Source organism: Musca autumnalis, unplaced genomic scaffold (assembly GCF_047663935.1).
Source record: "Musca autumnalis isolate F117 unplaced genomic scaffold, ASM4766393v1 scaffold_4, whole genome shotgun sequence".
Classification (NCBI taxonomy): Eukaryota; Metazoa; Arthropoda; class Insecta; order Diptera; family Muscidae; genus Musca; species Musca autumnalis.
Window position 1 is genome coordinate 218,387,791 of NW_027411977.1, and position 20,580 is coordinate 218,408,370.

Sequence of the window (20,580 nt, forward strand, 5' to 3'; positions counted from 1 at the left end):
AATTTCTGTTGGCTTCTATTGTCCCTGTTTGCAGGCAAAGGTGCTTCTATAGACCCTTTCTGGAGGCAAGGTTACTTCTATAGGCTCATTTTGTAAGCAAGGGTGCTTCTATTGACTCTGTCTGCAGGCAAGGGTGCTTCCATAGACTCTTTCTGTAGGCAAGAGTGCCTTCTATATACCCTCTCTGTAGGCAAGAGTGACTCTATATACCCTTTCTGTAGGCAAGATTACCTCTATAGGCACCTTTTGTAGGCAAGGGTGCTTCTATTGACAAGAGGCAAGATTACCTCTATAGAGATAAGATTACCTCTATAGGCACCTTTTGTAGGCAAGGGTGCTTATATTGACCCTGTCTGCAGACAAGATTGCTTCTATAAACCCTTTCTGTAGGCAAGGGTGCTTCTATAGACACTTTCTGAATGCAAGGGTGCTTCTACCTCTATAGAGGCAAGATTACCTCTATAGGCACCTTTTGTAGGCAAGGGTGCTTATATTGACCCTGTCTGCAGACAAGATTGCTTATATAACCCTTTCTGTAGGCAAGCGTGCTTCTATAGACACTTTCTGTAGGCAAGGGTGCTTCTATTGACCCTTTCTGTATGCAAGGGTGCTTCCATAGGCCCTTTCTGTAGGCAAGGGTGCTTCTATTGACCCTTTTTGTAGGCAAGGGTGCTTCTATAGACCCTTTCTGTAGGCAAGATTGCTTATATAGGCCCCTTCTACAGGAAAGGGTGCTTTTGACCCTTTCTGCAGACAAAGGTGCTTATATTGACCCTTTCTGTAGGCAAGGGTGCTTCTATTGGCCCTTTCTGTAGGCAATGGTGCTTCTATAGACCCTTTTCTGTAGGCAAGGGTGCTTCTTGTGACCCTTTCTGTAGGCAAGTTTACTTCTATAGACCCCTTTTGTAGGCAAGGCTGATTCTATTGACCCTGTCCCCAGGCAAGGGTGCTTCTATAGACCCTTTCGGTAGGCAAAGATGCTTCTATTTACCCTTTCTGTAGGCAAGGGTGCTTTCTATTGACCCTTTCTGTAGGCAAGGGTGCTTCTATAGACCCCTTCTGTAGGCAAGGGTGCTTCTATTCTATAGACCCTTTCTGTAGGCAAGGGTGCTTCTATTGACCCTTTTTGTAGGCAAGGGTGCTTCTATTGACCCTTTCTGTAGGCAAGGGTGCTTCTATTGACCCTTTCTGTAGGCAAGGGTGCTTCTATTGACCCTTTCTGTAGGCAAGAGTGCTTCTATTGACCCTTTCTGTAGGCAAGGGTGCTTCTACTGACCCTGTCTGTGGGCATGGGTGCTTCTATAGACCCTGTCTGTGGGCAAGGGTGCTTCTTTAGACCCTTTGTGTAGGCAAGGGTGCTTCTATAGACCCTTTGTGTAGGCAAGGGTGCTTCTAAAGACCTTTTCTGCAGGCAAGGGTGCTTCTGTATACCCTTTCTGTATGCAAGAGTTTTTCTATAGGCCCCTTTTGTAGGCAAGGGTGCTTTTATTGACCCTGTCTGTGGGCAGGGTGCTTCTATTGACCCTGTCTGTGGGCAAGGGTGCTTCTATAGACCCTTTCTGTAGGTAAGGGTGCTTCTATAGACTCTTTCTGCAGGCAATGGTGCTTCTATAGACCCTTTATGTAGGCAAGAGTGCTTCTTGACCCTTTCTGTAGGCAAGATTGCTTATATAGGCCCCTTCTCTAGGCAAATGTCTTTTATAGACCCTTTCTGTAGACAAGGGTGCTTCTATTGACCCTGTCTGTAGGCAAGGGAGCTTCTATAGACCCTTTCTGTAGGCAAGGGTGCTTCTTGACCCTTTCTGTAGGCAAGGGTGCTTCTATAGACTTTTCCTGTAGGCAATGGACTTTCTGTAGATCCTTTCTGAAGGCAAGAGAGCTTCTATAGACCCCTTTTGTAGGCAAGGGTCTTTTATAGAACCTTTCTGTAGTCAACGGTGCTTCTTGCCTGACCCTGTCTGTAGACAAGGTTGCTTCTAAAGGCCCCTTCTGTAAGCAAGGGTCTTTTATAGATCCTTTCTGTAGTCAACGGCGCTGCTTGCCTGACCCTGTTTTCAGGCAAGGGTGCTTCTATTGACCCTTTCTGTAGACAAGGGTGCTTCTATTGATCCTTTCTGTAGGCAAGGGTGCTTCTAGAGCCCTTTTCTCTATAGGCGTTTTCTGTAAACAAGCCTCGTACGGTGCTATTTTTTTGGAGTTCTTTTATTTTATTGATGCCTCCTATGGAGTTCTTCTCTACTGTAGACCTTTTCTGATTGCAAGGGTGCTTTTATAGACCCTTTCTGAAAGAAAGGGCGCTTCCACAGTCAATTTCTGAAAAAATGTTCTTCAGTCCCTTTCTGAAAGAAAGGGTGCTTCCGTTTCCGTTGGGAAGGGCGCTTCTATAGACACTTTCTGTAGGCAAGGGTGCTTCTATTGACCCTTTCTGTAGGCAAGGGTGCTTCTATTGACCCTTTTTGTAGGCAAGGGTGCTTCTATTGACCCTTTCTGTAGGCAATGGTGCTTCTATAGACCCTTTCTGTAGGCAAGGGTGCTTCTATAGGCACTTTCTGTTGACAAGGGTGCTTCTATTGACCCTTTCTGTAGGCAATGGTGCTTCTATGGACCATTTTTGTAGCCAAAAGTGCTTCTATAGACCCCTTCTGTAGGCAAGGTTGCTTCTATAGACCATTTCTGTAGGCAAGGGTGCTTCTATAGTCACTTTCTAAAAAAAGGGTGCTTCTATAGCCCCTTTTTGAAAGAAAGGGTGCTCCTATAGTCCCTTTCTGAAGAAAGGGTGCTTCTATAATCCCTTTCTGAAAGAAAGGGTGCTTCTATAGTCCCTTTCTTAAAGAAAGGTTACTTCTCTAGTCCCTTTCCGAAAGAAAGGTTGCTTCTATAGACCCTTTCTGTAATAAAGGGTGTTTCTATGAAACCTTTCTGTAGGCGAGGAGGTCTTCTTCTATTGAGGTCTTCTTCTATTGAGTTCTTATATTGCATACATACCTCGTAGTCTTTTATTCTATAGAAGCCTCCAATAGATCTTCTGTTCTATAGAAGCCTGCTCCAGGAAGTCTTCTATTTCTTTGAAGCCTCCTCCGGGAGGTATTTTATTCCATAGAAGGCTCCTCTGTTCTAATAATATTTTCTATGCTCATAATATCCTAAAAGTATGCTTTACACTTTTCGTTTTTCCCTAGCTATTCTTAAATATGAAGTTCGTGTCTTAAGTCTTTTGTTTTGTAAATGAACAAATTAAAAAACCCCGAATTTTTTGTTAAAAAAAATTGAAGTTAATTAAGAAAAATAAATAAAAAATATTAAAAACTAAGGAATCCCCCTCCTAAACTAAAAAAAAAATGAAATAATTAAAAAATACAAAATGGTCAATGACTGTATACAAAAAAAATTAAAAAAAAAATCGTACCCAAAAAATGGATATTTGTTTCTAATTATTTTTTTATACTTTTTCTCTTCCAACTGAGAAGAAGACAAAATACTTCTTTTTTTTTTTTTTTTTTTTTTTTTTGCTGTTGCCATAATTTGTTTTTAGTTACCCATCCATACATATAAGGCCCCATAGGTATTACATGAAGTGAAGTAACGCTAGAAGAGCCAAAGCGACAACAACAAGAAAACACCATAAAGGGGGAGGCATTGTTAATTTGCCGCTGTCGATTGTTGTGGCGGTTGGCATTCATTCATTCATAACTGACAATGTTTGTCAGTCAGCCCAACATAGACATCCATAATGGTGGCTGGCTGGTTGGATGGTTCGCTGGCTGGCTGGCTGATGTTAGTGCCGTTTGGTCTTGGCGTGCTAAGTCTCTCTTTGTTTGAATGTTTGGAGGTAGTGTGAATTGTTTTGTTTTTATTATTTTTTTCTGTTTTTTTTTTTTTGTTATGGAATGTAGGTCATGGTTAAATGTACTTAATGTGGCTATGAAATAAAGTTAAAGAAAAAAACAGCAACAACAACACCAGACGAAGACTAAGACTGCTGGCCAATACTAAATATAACCACAGTCAGCCAGCCACAGTCAGCAACCGCAAGAAACCCCGCATACAAAAATTTTGTTAAATAAATATTTGTAAATTATTGCATGGTATTGGAGGAGAGGTGGGGACAAATTGCCAGCCACAGAGGGTGAACAATCACTTTTTTGACAAACCATTTGTTGCCGCCTTAAACAAAATCCACAGAGGAAGCCAATGTTTTTTAAGAGGTTTTTGTTCTTGGGCGCAGGGGGTAGAGGGTAGTTTGAATGAAACATATTTTGTGTGGGAGTTTCAACTACCGCGCTAACTACCTACATGTGTTCATAATTTTAGTTAATTTTTTTTTACTATTTACTTTTCCGCCTCAACCTCCAAGCAGTGTTCTTGAGAGCCTTGTTTTTTTTCTTCACTTTTTTAACACCTGTGATGAATAACTCTGCTTTGTATGTCACTTTATTTTTTATGACAGTCGTTAGTAAAAATATTTTTTGCGGCATTTTTATGACAAGCGTCATAAAAAATTAACAATGTTGGAAAATTGCAACCACATTTCAAAAAACTTGTGCTGTTTGTAACGACACACATCCCTTCCTCTCCTGGTCACTACAAGAATGCCATTAAAATCTACACAAACAATAAAAGTCATTATTCAAGCTTCTCAAAGGCAACATCTTCTCCCTTTTTTTTGAGAATTTTTTACTACGATGAAAACAATTTTAAATGACATGTTTTAGAGCAATAAAGAATAGCAAAAACAACAACAACAATCATCATCTTTAATTTGCAATGCTGAATGATTTCATGCTTGACAAAGTTTTTGAATGATTCAGAATGTGAACTTTTTTGTTGTGTTTTAAAATATTTAAACTACGATTTAGTTAATCAACAAGAACGATTGTTTTGAAAAGATAATTCTGACCTCCATAGGAGGCTTCTATAGAATAGAACACCTCCATAGGAGGTTTCTATAGAATAGAAGACCTCCGTAGAAGGCTTCTACAGAATAGAAGACCTCCGTAGGAGGTTTCTATAGAATAGAAGACCTCCGTAGGAGGTTTCTATAGAATAGAAGACCTCCGTAGGAGGTTTCTATAGAATAGAAGACCTCCGTAGGAGGTTCCTATAGAATAGAAGACCTCCGTAGGAGGTTTCTATAGAATAGAAGACCTCCGTAGGAGGTTTCTATAGAATAGAAGACCTCCGTAGGAGGTTCCTATAGAATAGAAGACCTCCGTAGGAGGTTTCTATAGAATAGAAGACCTCCGTAGGAGGTTTCTATAGAATAGAAGACCTCCGTAGGAGGTTTCTATAGAATAGAAGACCTCCGTAGGAGGTTTCTATAGAATAGAAGACCTCCGTAGGAGGTTTCTATAGAATAGAAGACCTCCGTAGGAGGTTTCTATAGAATACAAGAGCTCCGTAGGAGGTTTCTATAGAATAGAAGACCTCCGTAGGAGGTTTCTATGGAATAGAAGACCTCCGTAGGAGGTTTCTATAGAATAGAAGACCTCCGTAGGAGGTTTCTATGGAATAGAAGACCTCCGTAGGAGGTTTCTATGGAATAGAAGACCTCCGTAGGAGGTTTCTATGGAATAGAAGACCTCCGTAGGAGGTTTCTATAGAATAGAATACCTCCGTAGGAGGTTTCTATGGAATAGAAGACCTCCGTAGGAGGTTTCTATAGAATAGAAGACCTCCATAGGAGGTTTCTATAGAATAGAAGACCTCCGTAGGAGGTTTCTATAGAATAGAAGACCTCCGTAGGAGGTTCCTATAGAATAGAAGACCTCCGTAGGAGGTTTCTATAGAATAGAAGACCTCCGTAGGAGGTTTCTATAGAATAGAAGACCTCCGTAGGAGGTTTCTATAGAATAGAAGACCTCCGTAGGAGGTTTCTATAGAATAGGAGGAGGTTTCTATGGAATAGAAGACCTCCGTAGGAGGTTTCTATAGAATAGAAGACCTCCGTAGGAGGTTTCTATGGAATAGAAGACCTCCGTAGGAGGTTTCTATAGAATAGAAGACCTCCGTAGGAGGTTTCTATGGAATAGAAGACCTCCGTAGGAGGTTTCTATGGAATAGAAGACCTCCGTAGGAGGTTTTTATAGAATAGAAGACCTCCGTAGGAGGTTTCTATGGAATAGAAGACCTCCGTAGGAGGTTTCTATAGAATAGAAGACCTCCGTAGGAGGTTTCTATAGAATAGAAGACCTCCGTAGGAGGTTTCTATAGAATAGAAGACCTCCGTAGGAGGTTTCTATAGAATAGAAGACCTCCGTAGGAGGTTTCTATAGAATAGAAGACCTCCGTAGGAGGTTTCTATAGAATAGAAGACCTCCGTAGGAGGTTTCTATAGAATACAAGAGCTCCGTAGGAAGTTTCTATAGAATAAAAGGCCTCCGTAGGTTTTTATAGGATAGAAGACCTCCGTAGGAGGCTTCTATAGACTAGAATATTTCCGTAGGAGGTTTCTATAGAATAGAAGACCTCCGTAGGAGGTTTCTATTGAATATAAGACCTCCGTAGGAGGTTTCTATAGAATAGAAGACCTCCGTAGGAGGTTTCTATAGAATAGAAGACCTCCGTAGGAGGTTTCTATAGAATAGAAGACCTCCGTAGGAGGTTTCTATAGAATAGAAGACCTCCGTAGGAGGTTTCTATAGAATAGAAGACCTCCGTAGGAGGTTTCTATAGAATAGAAGACCTCCGTAGGATGTTTCTATAGAATAGAAGCACTTCGTAGGAGGTTTCTATAGAATAGAATACCTCCGTAGAAGGCTTCTATAGGATAGAAAACCTCCGTAGGAGGCTTCTATAGAATAGAAGACCTCCGTAGGAGGTTTCTATAGAATAGAAGACCTCCGTAGGAGGTTTCTATAGAAAAGCAGACCTCCGTAGGAGGTTTCTATAGAATAGAAGACCTACGTAGGAGGCTTCTATAGAATAGAAGACCTCCGGAGGGGGCTTCTGTAGAATAGAAGACCTCCGTAAGAGGTTTCTATAGAATAGAAGACCTCCGTAGGAGGTTTCTATAGAATAGAAGCACCGACGCCGTAGAAGGCTTCTATAGAATTGAAGACCTCCGTAGAGTTCTTCTGTTGCATATTGGACCGCCGTCGAGCTCTTTTATACATCTGTACATCTATGATGTTCATCTATTCTATAGAAGACCCCTAAGATGGTCATCAATTCTATAAAATACCCCTTCAGTGGTCCTTTATTCTATAGAACATACCTTCTATGGTCTTTTATTATATAGCAGACGCCTACGGTGGTATTCTATTCTATAAAAGTTCCCTACGGTGGTCCTTTCTATTACTCGTATAAGAAAACCTCTACGGTGGTGTTATTTTCTATGTTTTTATGATCTGTTGTTCATTCATTAAATAACCCTCATTTTGTGATCTGCCACCCACATTGTTGGTGTTCTCTTAACTTAGTTGGCATTGGAAGTTCCCCAGTTCCGCATGCACAAATTTGTAAATAAGTATGGGTTTTTCTGGTTGACTTTGTTGAAATAGTAAATCACTGCTGCTGTCAAAGTGTAAAATATTGCGAATTTATTGCAACAAAAGGTGTTAATGTATGCAAAATTTAAGCTTCCTGATTAACATATTAAAACGGTGTTAAGTATTTAAAATTTTAGAAATTTCAGTTTTCAATAAAAACAAGTTTTTTTCTTATAATAAAAATAAAAATAAATTCCTTTAATGACAATCATTGCATACTTACACTGAGGTCACTTATTACAAATGACGTTTTCGTAAGTCGACCAATTTTGGCGGCTATTTATTGACACACGAAGACACAACACTTACGGTGAGAGAGAGAGGGAGAGGTTTACGACAAAGTGATGCAATTTCCAAGTCAGACTTCGGCAAACATTAAAAATGTTTGAGAGACGGTGTTAGAGACGAAGAGAGTAGACAATTTGAAGAGCAGGTTACACGAAATCAACACATCAAGACAAATATGAGATCACAGAGACACTCTCTCACAGCTTACAAATGATGACAACTAGAAAAGAAACCATAAAATTAATTAAATTATGATTTGTAATTATTTATTGCAAAATCAAAAATGTTGGGTGCAGGTGTTTTGATTGCCTTTTAAATTGTTTTTTTTTTTTCTTCTAAAAAAGTCTCCCACTGTATCATTGTCAATTGCATTTCATAGACTCTTATTGATGTTGTTGTTATTGCTAGCGACCGCAGTTGTTGTTGTTGCCTTTAAAATCCACACAGAAAAGCGAAAGGAGGCTCGTACCAGCCACCAACCACAAACATAAGCTTCATACATCAAGCTCACGAACAAAAACAACAAACACCCAAAGTAAATCAATAGCTGACTGATTCTGATTCTTGACCAATGTCGCTGAGCCTCAGCCAACGTTCCATTCCATTCTCTTGTGTTTAACGACCTGCTTGCGGCCTGCCTGCTTGTGTATGAAGTTTGATTTGTTTTAATAATTGTCTTTTATGTTTGTTGTTGTTGTTTATATTTTGTTTAATTCACTATACCTCACACTCGGTGTGTGACCGTATCCAAATAGTTACTCCTATGTATGGATTAATGAAAGACAAATGAAAAAACAAAACAAAAAACAAGTTTATGATGCTTTTTTGTTGCAATTTGACAAAATATGAAAAAAACAAAACAAGTGAAGAAAAACAACAACAAAATAACTAAACCTGTATTACAAAGGGGTACAGTGGAGCATTAATAAAAATAATAATAAATAATAATATAAGTAATTTTAGGACCAGAAGAAGATCCCTACGGTGGTCATCTATTATATGGAAGACCCCTATAGTGACCTTTTATTATATAGAAGACCCCTACAGTGGTCTTCTATTCTACAGAAGACCCCCATGATGATCTTACATTCTATAGAAGACCCCTACACTGGTCTTCTGTTCTATAGAAGACCCCTACAGTGGTCTTCTGTTCTATAGAAGACCCCAATAGTGGTCTATTCTATAAAATATATCTACCGTGGTTTTCTATTATATGGAAGACCCCTGTGGTGGCCTTCTATTTATAGAAGACCCCACGTTGGTCTTCTATTCTATTGACGACCCCTACGGAAGACCAATACATTGGTCTTCTGTTAATAGAAGCATCCCATCTTCAGTGGTCTTCTATTCTATAGAAGACACCTAAGGTGGTCTTCTATTCTATAGAAGACACCTACGGTGGTCTTCTTTTCTATAGAATACCCCTACGGTAGACACCTACGGCGGTCTTCTATTCTATAGAAGACACCTAGGATGGTCTTCTATTCTAAAGAAGACCACTACGGTATTCTTCTATTTTGTAGAAGACACCTTCGGCGGTCTTCTATTCTATAGAAGACACCTACGGTGGTCGTGGATTCTATAGAAGATATCTACGGTGGTCTTCTATTCTGTAGAAGACACCTACGGTGGTCTTCTATTCTTTAGAAGACACCTACGGTGGTCTTCTATTCTATAGAAGACACCTACGGTGATCTTTTATTCTATAGAAGACACCTACTGTCGTCTTCTATTCTATAGAAGATATCTACGGTGGTCTTCTATTCTATAGAAGACCCCTACGGTGGTCTTCTATTCTATAGAAGACACATACGGTAGTCATTTATTTTGTAGAAGACACCTACGGCGGTCTTCTATTCTATAGAAGACATCTACGGTGGTCTTCTATTCTATAGAAGACACCTACGGCGGTCTTCTATTCTATAGAAGACACCTAGGATGGTCTTCTATTGTATAGAAGACCACTACGGTAGTCTTCTATTTTGTAGAAGACACCTTCGGCGGTCTTCTATTCTATAGAAGACATCTACGGTGGTCGTCTATTCTATAGAAGATATCTACGGTGGTCTTCTATTCTGTAGAAAACACCTACGGTGGTCTTCTATTCTTTAGAAGACACCTACGGTGGTCTTCTATTCTATAGAAGACACCTACGGTGATCTTTTATTCTATAGAAGACACCTACTGTCGTCTTCTATTCTATAGAAGACCCCTACGGTGGTCATATATTCTGTGGAAGACCTATATGGTGGTTTTCTATTCCATAGAATACACCTACGGTGATCGTATATTCTATAGAAGACACCTACTGTCGTCTTCTCTTCTGCAGAAGACCCCTACGGTGGTCATATATTCTATGGAAAACCCGGTGGTCTTCTATTCTATGGAAAACCCGGTGGTCTTCTATTCTATAGAAGACACCTACAATGATCTTTTATTCTATAGGTCTTTTATTCTTCTATTCTATAGAAGACACCTACGGTAATCTTCTGTTCTATAGAATCCACAAAAGCCTTTTTGAAAAGCCTTATATTCTATAGAAGACCACTACGGTGGTCACATATTCTATGGAAGACCCATATGGTGGTCTTCTATTCTATCGAAGACATCTACTATTCAATAGAAGACACCTAATGTGATTTCCTATTCTATAGAAGACACACCTACAGCGATTTCCTATTCTATAGAAGAGACCTACGGTGATCTTCTATTCTATAGAAGACACCTGCGGTGGTGTTTTTTTAAAGAATTCTGTAGAAGAAGACCCCTACTACGGTCCTCTATTCTTTTCTATTGCAGGTCATCGTCTTCTATTCAATAGAAACCCCTTTAATATCCTATCGGAGGTTCCGACTGATGTATGAAAACATGAGATTTGGAAAAGGAATGCATACGAATCCAAAGGGTACTGTATAAGCTCATAAGAATTTCGACTAGATTTTATTAGAGATTCGTCCACCTGAACATGGTCCCATTAGGAAGTCCGATCAGCGTAGGATGATATTTTTCGAGGAAAATCTCGTTAGAGATTCGACTAGCAGTGAAGATTATTAAAGAAGAAAAGCAAGTAAAAAAGTATCAGTCGGCTTTTCCGACAGGGATATACCCTCAGCCTGTGTATATTGAAACAATTTTTTACCAAAAACGTATGTATTTAGGCGGGTTTTAAAATGTTGGCGTTAGAACCAACAAAAATTTTGATTAAAGATCAAAAGTTTTGCGGAGGAGATACTAAAAAGAATGGATCTCCAGCCACTACATATGGTGCCTATGGGGTTTTTACACCCTTCGGGCTGTTTGCTCAAGAAGTATGGACTTGCCTCTGAAAAAAACGTTTACCATCGTAATTGAGGCAGCGAATGCAAGTTGCTTCAACAAAAATCAAAGTGATTCGATAGCAGGGCTTAAAGTGAACTTATGTTTGGACAAAATATTACTAAGGCCAAATGTTGGAACGAATCGGCAGATCCGTTCTAGAGTTATCTTGCGCTCCAACCACCTCACACGGTGTCATAGAATTTTTTTGCAACTTTCAGACTATTTTCCCAGGAAGTATGGACTTGCCCCTAATGAAACTTGTACCGTCGTATGGAGGGCAGTCAATACAAGTTGCTAAAACAAAAATCAGAGCGATTCGAGAGATGGCTCTAAACTGAAATTTCCGAAATTTTGTGTGGGAGGTATCGATTGAGCCTATATTGCAACAATATCTAAGTCTGGTACACATTTTACGATGGGCAAAGTATGGACCAAGTCGGTTATTCCCTTCAAAAGTTATCGTGCGCACAAATTTTCCGAAAATTTCCGAACTTTTGTGGGGGAGGTACCGGAAGCAGTGGACCGATATATCCCATCTTCGAACTTAAACCAAGTTTGGGCAAAATATTACGAAAGGTTCGTCCGTTTGAGAGTTATCGTGCGCACCAGCCAGACAGACAGACGGACGGACATTGCTCAATCGACTCCAAATTGTCTGAAACACATTTCGTCCAAACATACTTCTGGTCTAAAACCATTATTTCGATGAGGCACATTTTGCCCGTATGAAAGTGTTACACCCTCGTTAGCATAAATGCTGAGGGTATAAAAACCATCAATTAGATATTTATAGTGTCCAATCACAACGACAATCTGGATAAAAATTGTAAAACATGGCCGTAAACCCTATATCAAAAACAAAGGCTGCTAAGAATGTTATATGTTATGGTTACAGATTTCTTTTATTCGGAGACTCATAATGAAATTTCATTAGGAACATTTCATATCCCCAAAAAGTGAAGGATTTTGCTAGATTTTGATCCAGTATGGAATTATGTAAAATTAACAGTCCAAAATTAAAACACATAATTTCATCCTAATATATGTGTATACATTTGTAATCTAATTTTCTTAAGGAAATAGTATACCTAGATATATGGTTTATTCTGAAACTCATAGTGAAATTTTGTGTAGAATTTTTCATCTTGTGACACTTTTCACGTAGAACCAAGTTTCATATTACTTTCATGTATCAACTCGAAAAAAGATGGAAAAAAATTTCATCAAAAAAATTGTGAAATATTTTCATGTTTTTCAGCAAAATTTATACTGCTATTTTTATGATATATGATGTAAATAGACATTTCATTTCTTTGGTGACCCATAGTGAAATTTGACGGAGAATATTTTTGTCTTTGACATCATCTCTCTAAAGTTAGATTTTGTGGGACAATTTTGAATAATCTCAGATGAAGTCCGACTTTAACCATAAAACGTGTTTTTCATTTTTGGAGATTTCTGGGGATTATATAAGATTTACAGATTCGGTGTATTCTGAGACCTATAATAAAATTTGATGACAAACAATTTTGTAGAATGTTTGGATTTGATATGATCACATTTAAAGGAGTTTTTGAAAGATTTTCGAAAAAAGGACCAAACAGACCCCTTTGATGAACCGCATGAGGGTTAACAGTTTTGACAAAAATATTGCCCACATCCTCCTCTATAAAGTTGCCAAAGACACTATGTACCTAAAATGCAAGGATTCCATAATATCTTAACTCGAATTTTTCGAAAAAACTAGAAATGGGCGGAACTTGTCCCGCCTACTTTGGTTACTTTCCGATGTAAACTTTAAAAACGCCGTTACACGTGTCTCATATTTTTAGCTCTACTCTCATAATCTATTCGGGTTTTCCCATCATTTTGAAAAAATTTAATTTTGTTGCACAGTGTAATCAAGTAAGGGTTAGATTAGAAAATGAGAAGCTAATTATAGCCACAGCTATAACACAACTCTTATAACTATTAAAAGGGGAAACGCTTATTAGAAGTATGATTAAGAGAGGATGGAGGCTTAGGAGGTGCTCATAAACGGATGGGCCGACAAAGGAAACTAGGTTTCCACTAGGGGTCCGATTAGAAAATAAGGAGCTCATTAGCAGAGGAGAAGCTCTAACTATCAGTAGGTGAGCTTCTTAGGGATCCGACGAGTACAAAAGGAGCTCTTTAGAGGTCCGATTGGTAAATGAAGTGCCAATTGGAGGTCCGACTAACAGAGGAGAAGTTCATTAGGGGTTCGAATAATAAAAAACAAGTAAGAAAGTATCAGTCAGCTTTGCTGACGGAGATATACCCTCAGCCTATGTGGGGTCTTTTCAGAATTTTGTGGCCCTTTCTGCACATTTGAGCCTGCCGACAAAAATGTTGATTAGGACTAATATTAAAAAGTGTTGCGGAGGAGGTACTTGAAGGAATGGACCGATATAGTCCATTATGGAAGTGGATCTTATTTAGGGAGTCATATATTTTCGATAGTTATCGCGCCCACTAGTCATTTCTGTGGGTCATTGTATAATTTTTGGACCAGTAGCCAGGTCCGAAATTCCGAAGGAGTGGACAAACATAGTCCATATGCAAACCTGATCTATATCTGATACATATATTAAGATGTGTAATGTATGGACCAAATATGTCACTCCCTTCAAGAGTTATCGTGGCCACAATTTTTCCGAAAATTGTTGAACTTTTGTGGGGAAGGTACCTGAAGGAGTGGACCGATATGGCTTATGATGGAACTTAAACTATGTTTGGACAAAATATTACGAAGGCCAAATTTTGGTCCAAATCGGTTGATCCGTTCGAGAGTTGTCTTACGCTCCAACCACTACACAGGGTGTCATAGGGTTTTTTGCATCTTTCAGGCTATTTTCTCAGGAAGTATGGACTTGCCCTTAATGAGACATGTACCGTCGTAAGCGGGGCAGTGAATATCAGATGCTACAATAAAAATCAACGAAATTTGAGAACAGGTCCTAAACTGAACTTTTCCGAAATTTTGTGTGGGAGGTACCCGAAGGAGTGGACCGATTAAGGCCATATTGGAACCTCATCTAAGTCTGGTAGAAACTTCACGATGTGCAAAGTATGGACCAAGTCGGTTACTTGCTTCAAGAGTTATCGTCCGCACAAATTTTCCGAACATTTTTGAACTTTTGTGGGGGAGGTACCGGAAGGAGTGGACCGTCATCTTCGAACTTAAACTAAGTTTGCACAAAATATTACGAAAGCCAAATTTTGGACCGATTCGGTTAATCTGTTCGAGAGTTATCGTGCGCTCCAGCCACCCAGACAGACAAACAGACGGACGGACATGGCTAAATCAACTCGTTAGCATAAATGCTGAGGGTATAACAATTCGGGGGTGAACATTTGTTGATTATTTTATAGGCGAAGAGCTTATTAGAGGTATGACTATCCCAGGTTGAACTGGGAAGATGCTCATAATGTTAAGGACCAACAACGAACAAGTAAGAACGGCGTTAAGTTCGGCCGGGCCGAACTTGTTATACCCTCCACCACGAGATGTATTGAAGTAAAATGGAAAAAATAGTTTCAATTCGTGTAAAAAGAGGACTTAATACAAAATTTCAGCAATTTCGGGAAAACAATGTGAGGCACCGTTCTATTTCAAAACGTCGATCTGTACCGACAAATATCTGACGGAAAGTTTTTAGACTTAAAGAAAATTCAATACCAAATTTCAGCCATTTCGGATGAAAATTGAGGCCACAATCTTCTAAATACCGAAAATCGGTAGGTACCGCTCTATGGGGGCTACATGAAGGCGTGGACCTATACGACAAAATTAAAAAGGAAAGTTGAGAACCCTCAAACGATGTCTAAATACCAAATTTCCGCCATTTCGGATGAAAATTGGGGCCACAATCTTCAAAATACCGAAAATCGGGAGGTACCGTTCTATGGGGACTACAAGAAGGCGTAGACCTATACCGACAAATTTATAGGGGGAAATTTTATACCCCCAACAAAGGCTATATACCAAACTTCAGCTATTTTGGTGGAATATTGAGGCCACAACGTTCAAAATACCAAAAATCGGGACGTACCGTTCTATGGGGGCTATATGAAGGCGTTGACCGATACCGGCAAAATTCAGGGAGAAGGTTTTATACCCCCAACGTAGACTAAGTACCAAATTTCAGACATATCGGTGTGATAATGAAACTTAAACCTTCAAAATACCGAAAATCGAGAGGTACGCTTCTATGGGGGCTATATGAAGACATGGCCCGATACCGACAAAATTCAGGGGGAAGGTTTTATACCTCCAACGCAGACTAAGTACCAAATTTCAGCAATTTCGGTGTGATAATGATGCTAGTACCTTCAAAATACCGAAAATCGGGTGGTACCGTTCTATGGGGGCTATATGAAAACGTGGACCGATATAGCCCATTTTCAATACCAACCATCCAGCAAATAATAAAAACTTCTGTACCAAATATTGACTCTCTATCTTTAAAACTGCGAGCTGTATCTTGATTTCAACAGACAGACGGACGGACGGACAGACGGACATGGTCAAATCGACATAGAATTTTATGCTGATCAATAATATATATACTTTATAGGGTCTCCGATGAATATTTCGACGTGTTACAAACGGAATGACAAATTTAATTATACCCTCCATATGGTGGAGGTTATAACAAAGAGGATTTCTCTAAGGGTCTGATAAGAAATGATGGGTCTTAATAGCAGAGGAGAAGCTCGTCATCCCTCCAACTATCAAGCCGAGCTTTCTAACAACCTAAAGAATAGAGAAGAAGCTGAATAGAAGTCCAATTGGTATAGTAAGTGCTCTTAAGAGGTCCAACTAGTGGAGGAAAAGTTCATTCGGGGCTCGAATAATAAGAAATAATTCTTTAGGAGTCCCATTAGTAATGGTGGAACTCATTTGAGGTTCGCATAGCAGAAGATGAGCTCATTAAAATGTTGTCTCGGCAGGTATAGGGATAATAGACCATTGTGGGACCTGAGGGTTTTCTACAAATGCCTCGTTCTGCGTGCCCTTTCAAAAGCCCTGAGAAAAATATTTTTAAATCCTCCACCAGAATTCTCAACATCCTTGAATTTAAACTAGAAACCTTGTAGCCATCTCTTTTTCTAGCTTCCATGTCCTCCAAGCAAATATATTTATCATTTTTAGCTCTGAAAGTCTTTTAAAACCATCGAGAGTCCTGGGAAAAATATATTTATACCCTCAGCCTTTAGGCTAGAAGGGTATATACACTTTGATACGAAAAATGTCTGTCTGTCTGGCTTGTGCGCACGATAACTCTCGAACAGTTCAACCGATTCGAACCAAATTTTGGGTATCGTAATATTTCGTCCAAACTTAGTTGAAGTTCGGTCCACTCCTTCTGGTACCTCCCCCACAAAAGTTCAAAATTTTTCTGTAAAATGGTGTGAACGATAACACTTGAAGGGGGCAATCTATTTGGTCAAAACTTTGCACATCGTATTATTCCTTCCAGATATAGATCTGGTTCGAATATGAACTATATCTGTCCACTCCTTCGGGTAACTCCCACACAAAATACGGATAAAGTGAAGTTTAAGGGCTCCTCTCGGATGGTTTTGCAATTTGTTTCAGTAAGTTTTCCTTGCGGCTCCCTTTACGACGGTACAATTTTTTTCTTGCGGAAGTCCATACTTCCTGAGATAATGGCCTAAAAGCTCCAAGAAACCCTGACGGCACCAACCAAAATGGCAAATCCGCAAGATTTCAGGCTTTGTACATCATATTATTTCATCCAGTCATGTATCAGGTTGGAATATGGATTGTACCGGTCCACTCCTTCGAGTACCTCCCACACAAAATTCGGATTAAGTGAAGTTTAAGAGCTCCTCACGAATCTTTTTGAAATTTTTTTCAGTATGTTTTTTTGTGGCTCGCTTTACGACGGTACAATTTTTTGCCGGAGTAAGTCAATAATTCCTAAGATATTGGTCTAAAAGCTCCAAGAAACCCTGACGGCACCAACCAAAATGGCAAATCCGCAAGATAAACCTCGCAGGGAGTTTTTGATTGATGCAGGCTTTGCAAATCGTATTATTTCATCCAGTCATGTATAAGGTTGGAATATGGATTGTACCGGTCCACTCCTTCGAGTACCTCCCACACAAAATTCGGATAAAGTGAATTTTAAGAGCTCCTCACGAATCTTTTTGAAATTTTTTTCAGTATGTTTTTTTTGTGGCTCGCTTTACGACGGTACAATTTTTTGCCGGAGTAAGTCAATAATTCCTAAGATATTGGCCTAAAAGCTCCAAGAAACCCTGACGGCACCAACCAAAATGGCAAATCCGCAAGATAATCCTCGCAGGGAGTTTTTGATTGATGCCGGCTTTGCAAATCGTATTATTTCATCCAGTCCAGTATGGGATTAAAATATAGACTATATCGGTCCACTCCTTCGGGTACCTCCCACATAAAATTCGGATAATTATGCAAGATAACTCTAAAACTTTTTCAAACATTTTTTTTTTTCGAACTTATTTTAATATAATTTAATATTTTAAGTCCTTTATGCGGTAGTTTGGTTGCCAAAAATGTTTGGTATATGTCAATGATTTGGTGTAAGCCCACGTTACGGTACATACAGATTTTAAAGCAAAGTCGTGATATAAAACCAATATATTTTATATACGGCATAATTATTGTGTTTGGTTTGCTTTTGCTGTTTTTTTCTTGGTCAGTGACTGAGGGTATTTCTCCGTCAGCACAGCTGACTGATACGTCCTTACTTGAAAAAAAACCACAAGTGTAGATCTAAATGAAGATCCCAATTTAGTTTATGGTTCAATATTTTTTTTTTTCAAAATTCATGTATAGTCCTGAAAGTCCTTCTGAAGCATTTTTTATATCTCCATTGATCCTAAGTCGTTCTACTGGTTTTTAAACAAAATATTCTTCATATAAATATAAATATTTCTAGCTCTTCTGGTCTTTGAAAACTGTTTTCAAACAATTCATGGTTCTAGCCTTTTAGGTCTTTAAAAATATTACCAGTTTTTCGCTTTGACTGTTCATACCAGCTGGTTCACCCTTAATGCCAAAAGGGAGGTTACATATTGCCTCAACATTGAAGGTCATCAACATGTCAACACTTTCACAAAGAAACATTAGGATTTGAAAATTCTATGACTAATCAAAAATATTTCATTTTAAATTAATTTCTCTCTGGAGTCGAGCTTAATGACCAATTGATTTTTTGCAAGTGAAAAGGGAAAGCCGAAAATTCGAACCCACACTAGCACCATTATGTGACCGGTTTCGCCGTTGGTAGCAGCTCATTAAAATTAATATTAAAACTGATCTTCGCCCTAACAGGCGAAATTTTCAAAAATATTTTTTTTTTTTAATTTGCGCTCAACGGGTTCCACTGTAATGATATTTTGTTTATTATTATTGTTTCGCTTATGCGATTATTTTATGCCCGTATAATTTTAATTTTTTTATATTTCCATTTTTTAATATTTTTCTTTTTGCTTAATTCCAAAAATATTTTTTTATGACAAGTCACTTGCATGGTTGTCTAATCTGGCTAATAAATTCTAAAGACCGATTACAGCAGCCAGTTTTGTGCGGTTCTCAAAAGTCTAAATTGCAAATTTTAGGCAACGATTTGAAATTTGGGTTACAATTTAATTTACAAACAAAAATAATCAAAGAAAAACCCAAAAAAAACTTGTTTTCAAATTCACTTTGCAAAAGCCTACACCAAACCAAATAAAACCAAACAGCGGCAAACAACAGCAACATCACCAGCAACAATAACAACAACAACACCAATAAATTATTGCATAATTGTTTCTATTTTATGAGGGTTCAACAGCAACAGCATAGCCGTAACAAACTCAGATGACATGAAAAACTATGGCATTGGCACTTTTTTTGCCTTAAAATCAACAGACAAAAATTTAGGAAATTGTTCAAACATTTCAAAACAACTTTTTCCTTCATTTTTTTTATTTGAAAACTTTTTTCCATTTTCTGCTTCTTTATGAAAAATATTTAAAAAACAAAATCGCAACTTTTACTTTATTAATTTTGCCCGCTTTTTTTGGTATATATTTTGTTTTTATTTCAAAAAATTTTGTTTTTGGTTTTTTTCTATATTTCTCTTTTTCTTTTTCTCGTCGTACCAAACTTTTATCGGTTTTCTTTGTTGTGTGTATGTTTTTTTTAACCGCCCGTTGTCTTCTTTAAGACCGTTCGACGACCACCGTTCGTTTACTTTCAATACCGTCGTTGTACTAAGACTGGGAACACTTTGACGTTGGGGTTTTTTATAATTTCTACCAACAAAGAGGGGCTTTGTATCGACAAGCTAAGCAAATAGAGAGGTACGAACCAAAAACACACAAACACACTCTCCTAATCATGGTAACTTCTCAGAGCTTCATAAGATTCAATTCATGTGGAATATAAACGAGGTATATATTAAGTGTTGGGATATTGAGAGAGATATGAGTACTCATATATCTTAAGTTGTGAAGCATAATCTCCTCAAATCTCTTAACCAAAAAATTGGGAAAAAGAAATAAAAACAACATTAGGGGGCTTTACAGGTTTTTCGAAAAGTGGAAATAACGAGAGAAGACCAGTAGGTGTTCTTCTTCTTCATCAAGGCAAGTAGGCAATCTTCTTTACAGAAGATCAGTAGGTCTTCTTCATATGTAAGTTGGTATTCTTCTATATGAAAACTTTCTGTTGTCCTATAAAAAGAAGACGCAATGGTGACCTATGTATAAAGAAGAAGACCTTCTAATTTATAGGAGCCTCCTACGGAGGTCTCCTATTCTATAGGAGTCCCCTAGGAAGGTCACCCATTTTATAGGATATCCTATTCTATAGAAGCCTCCTACGGAGGTCTTTTATTCTATAGGAGCCAACAACGGAGGTCGCCTATTCTATAGGAGAGCCCTCTACGGAGGTCTCCTATTCTATAGGAGCCTCCAACGGAGGTCTCCTATTCTATAGGAGCCTCCAACGGAGGTCTCCTATTCTATAGGAGCCTCCAACGGAGGTCTCCTATTCTATAGGAGCCTCCAACAGAGGTCTCCTATTCTATAGGAGCCTCCAACGGAGGTCTCCTATTCTATAGGAGCCTCCAACGGAGGTCTCCTATTCTATAGGAGCCTCCAACGGAGGTCTCCTATTCTATAGGAGCCTCCAACGGAGGTCTCCTATTCTATAGAAGCCTCCAACGGAGGTCTCCTATTCTATAGGAGCCTCCAACGGAGGTCTCCTATTCTATAGGAGCCTCCAACGGAGGTCTCCTATTCTATAGGAGCCTCCAACGGAGGTCTCCTATTCTATAGGAGCCTCCAACGGAGGTCTCCTATTCTATAGGAGCCTCCAACGGAGGTCTCCTATTCTATAGGAGCCTCCAACGGAGGTCTCCTATTCTATAGGAGCCTCCAACGGAGGTCTCCTATTCTAAAGGAGCCT

The 20,580-nt window shown here is 38.9% G+C and overlaps 1 protein-coding gene across 2 annotated transcripts in view; it reads right to left on the reverse strand.

The window, feature by feature from the left end:
- Positions 1-19,432, reverse strand: part of Tsp74F (Tetraspanin 74F) — a 43,317-nt gene extending 23,885 nt beyond the window's left edge. Inside the window, exons 1-2 of one of the 2 annotated variants that reach the window (XM_073987293.1) lie at positions 19,272-19,432; positions 7,711-7,995 (exon numbers count right to left, since the gene is read on the reverse strand). The gene's annotated coding sequence lies outside the window, so the exon portion shown is untranslated. Of the gene's footprint in view, positions 1-7,710; positions 7,996-19,166 lie in introns of both variants that reach the window. The other variant, XM_073987295.1, reaches the window with a different exon arrangement.
- Positions 19,433-20,580: the final 1,148 nt, after the last annotated feature.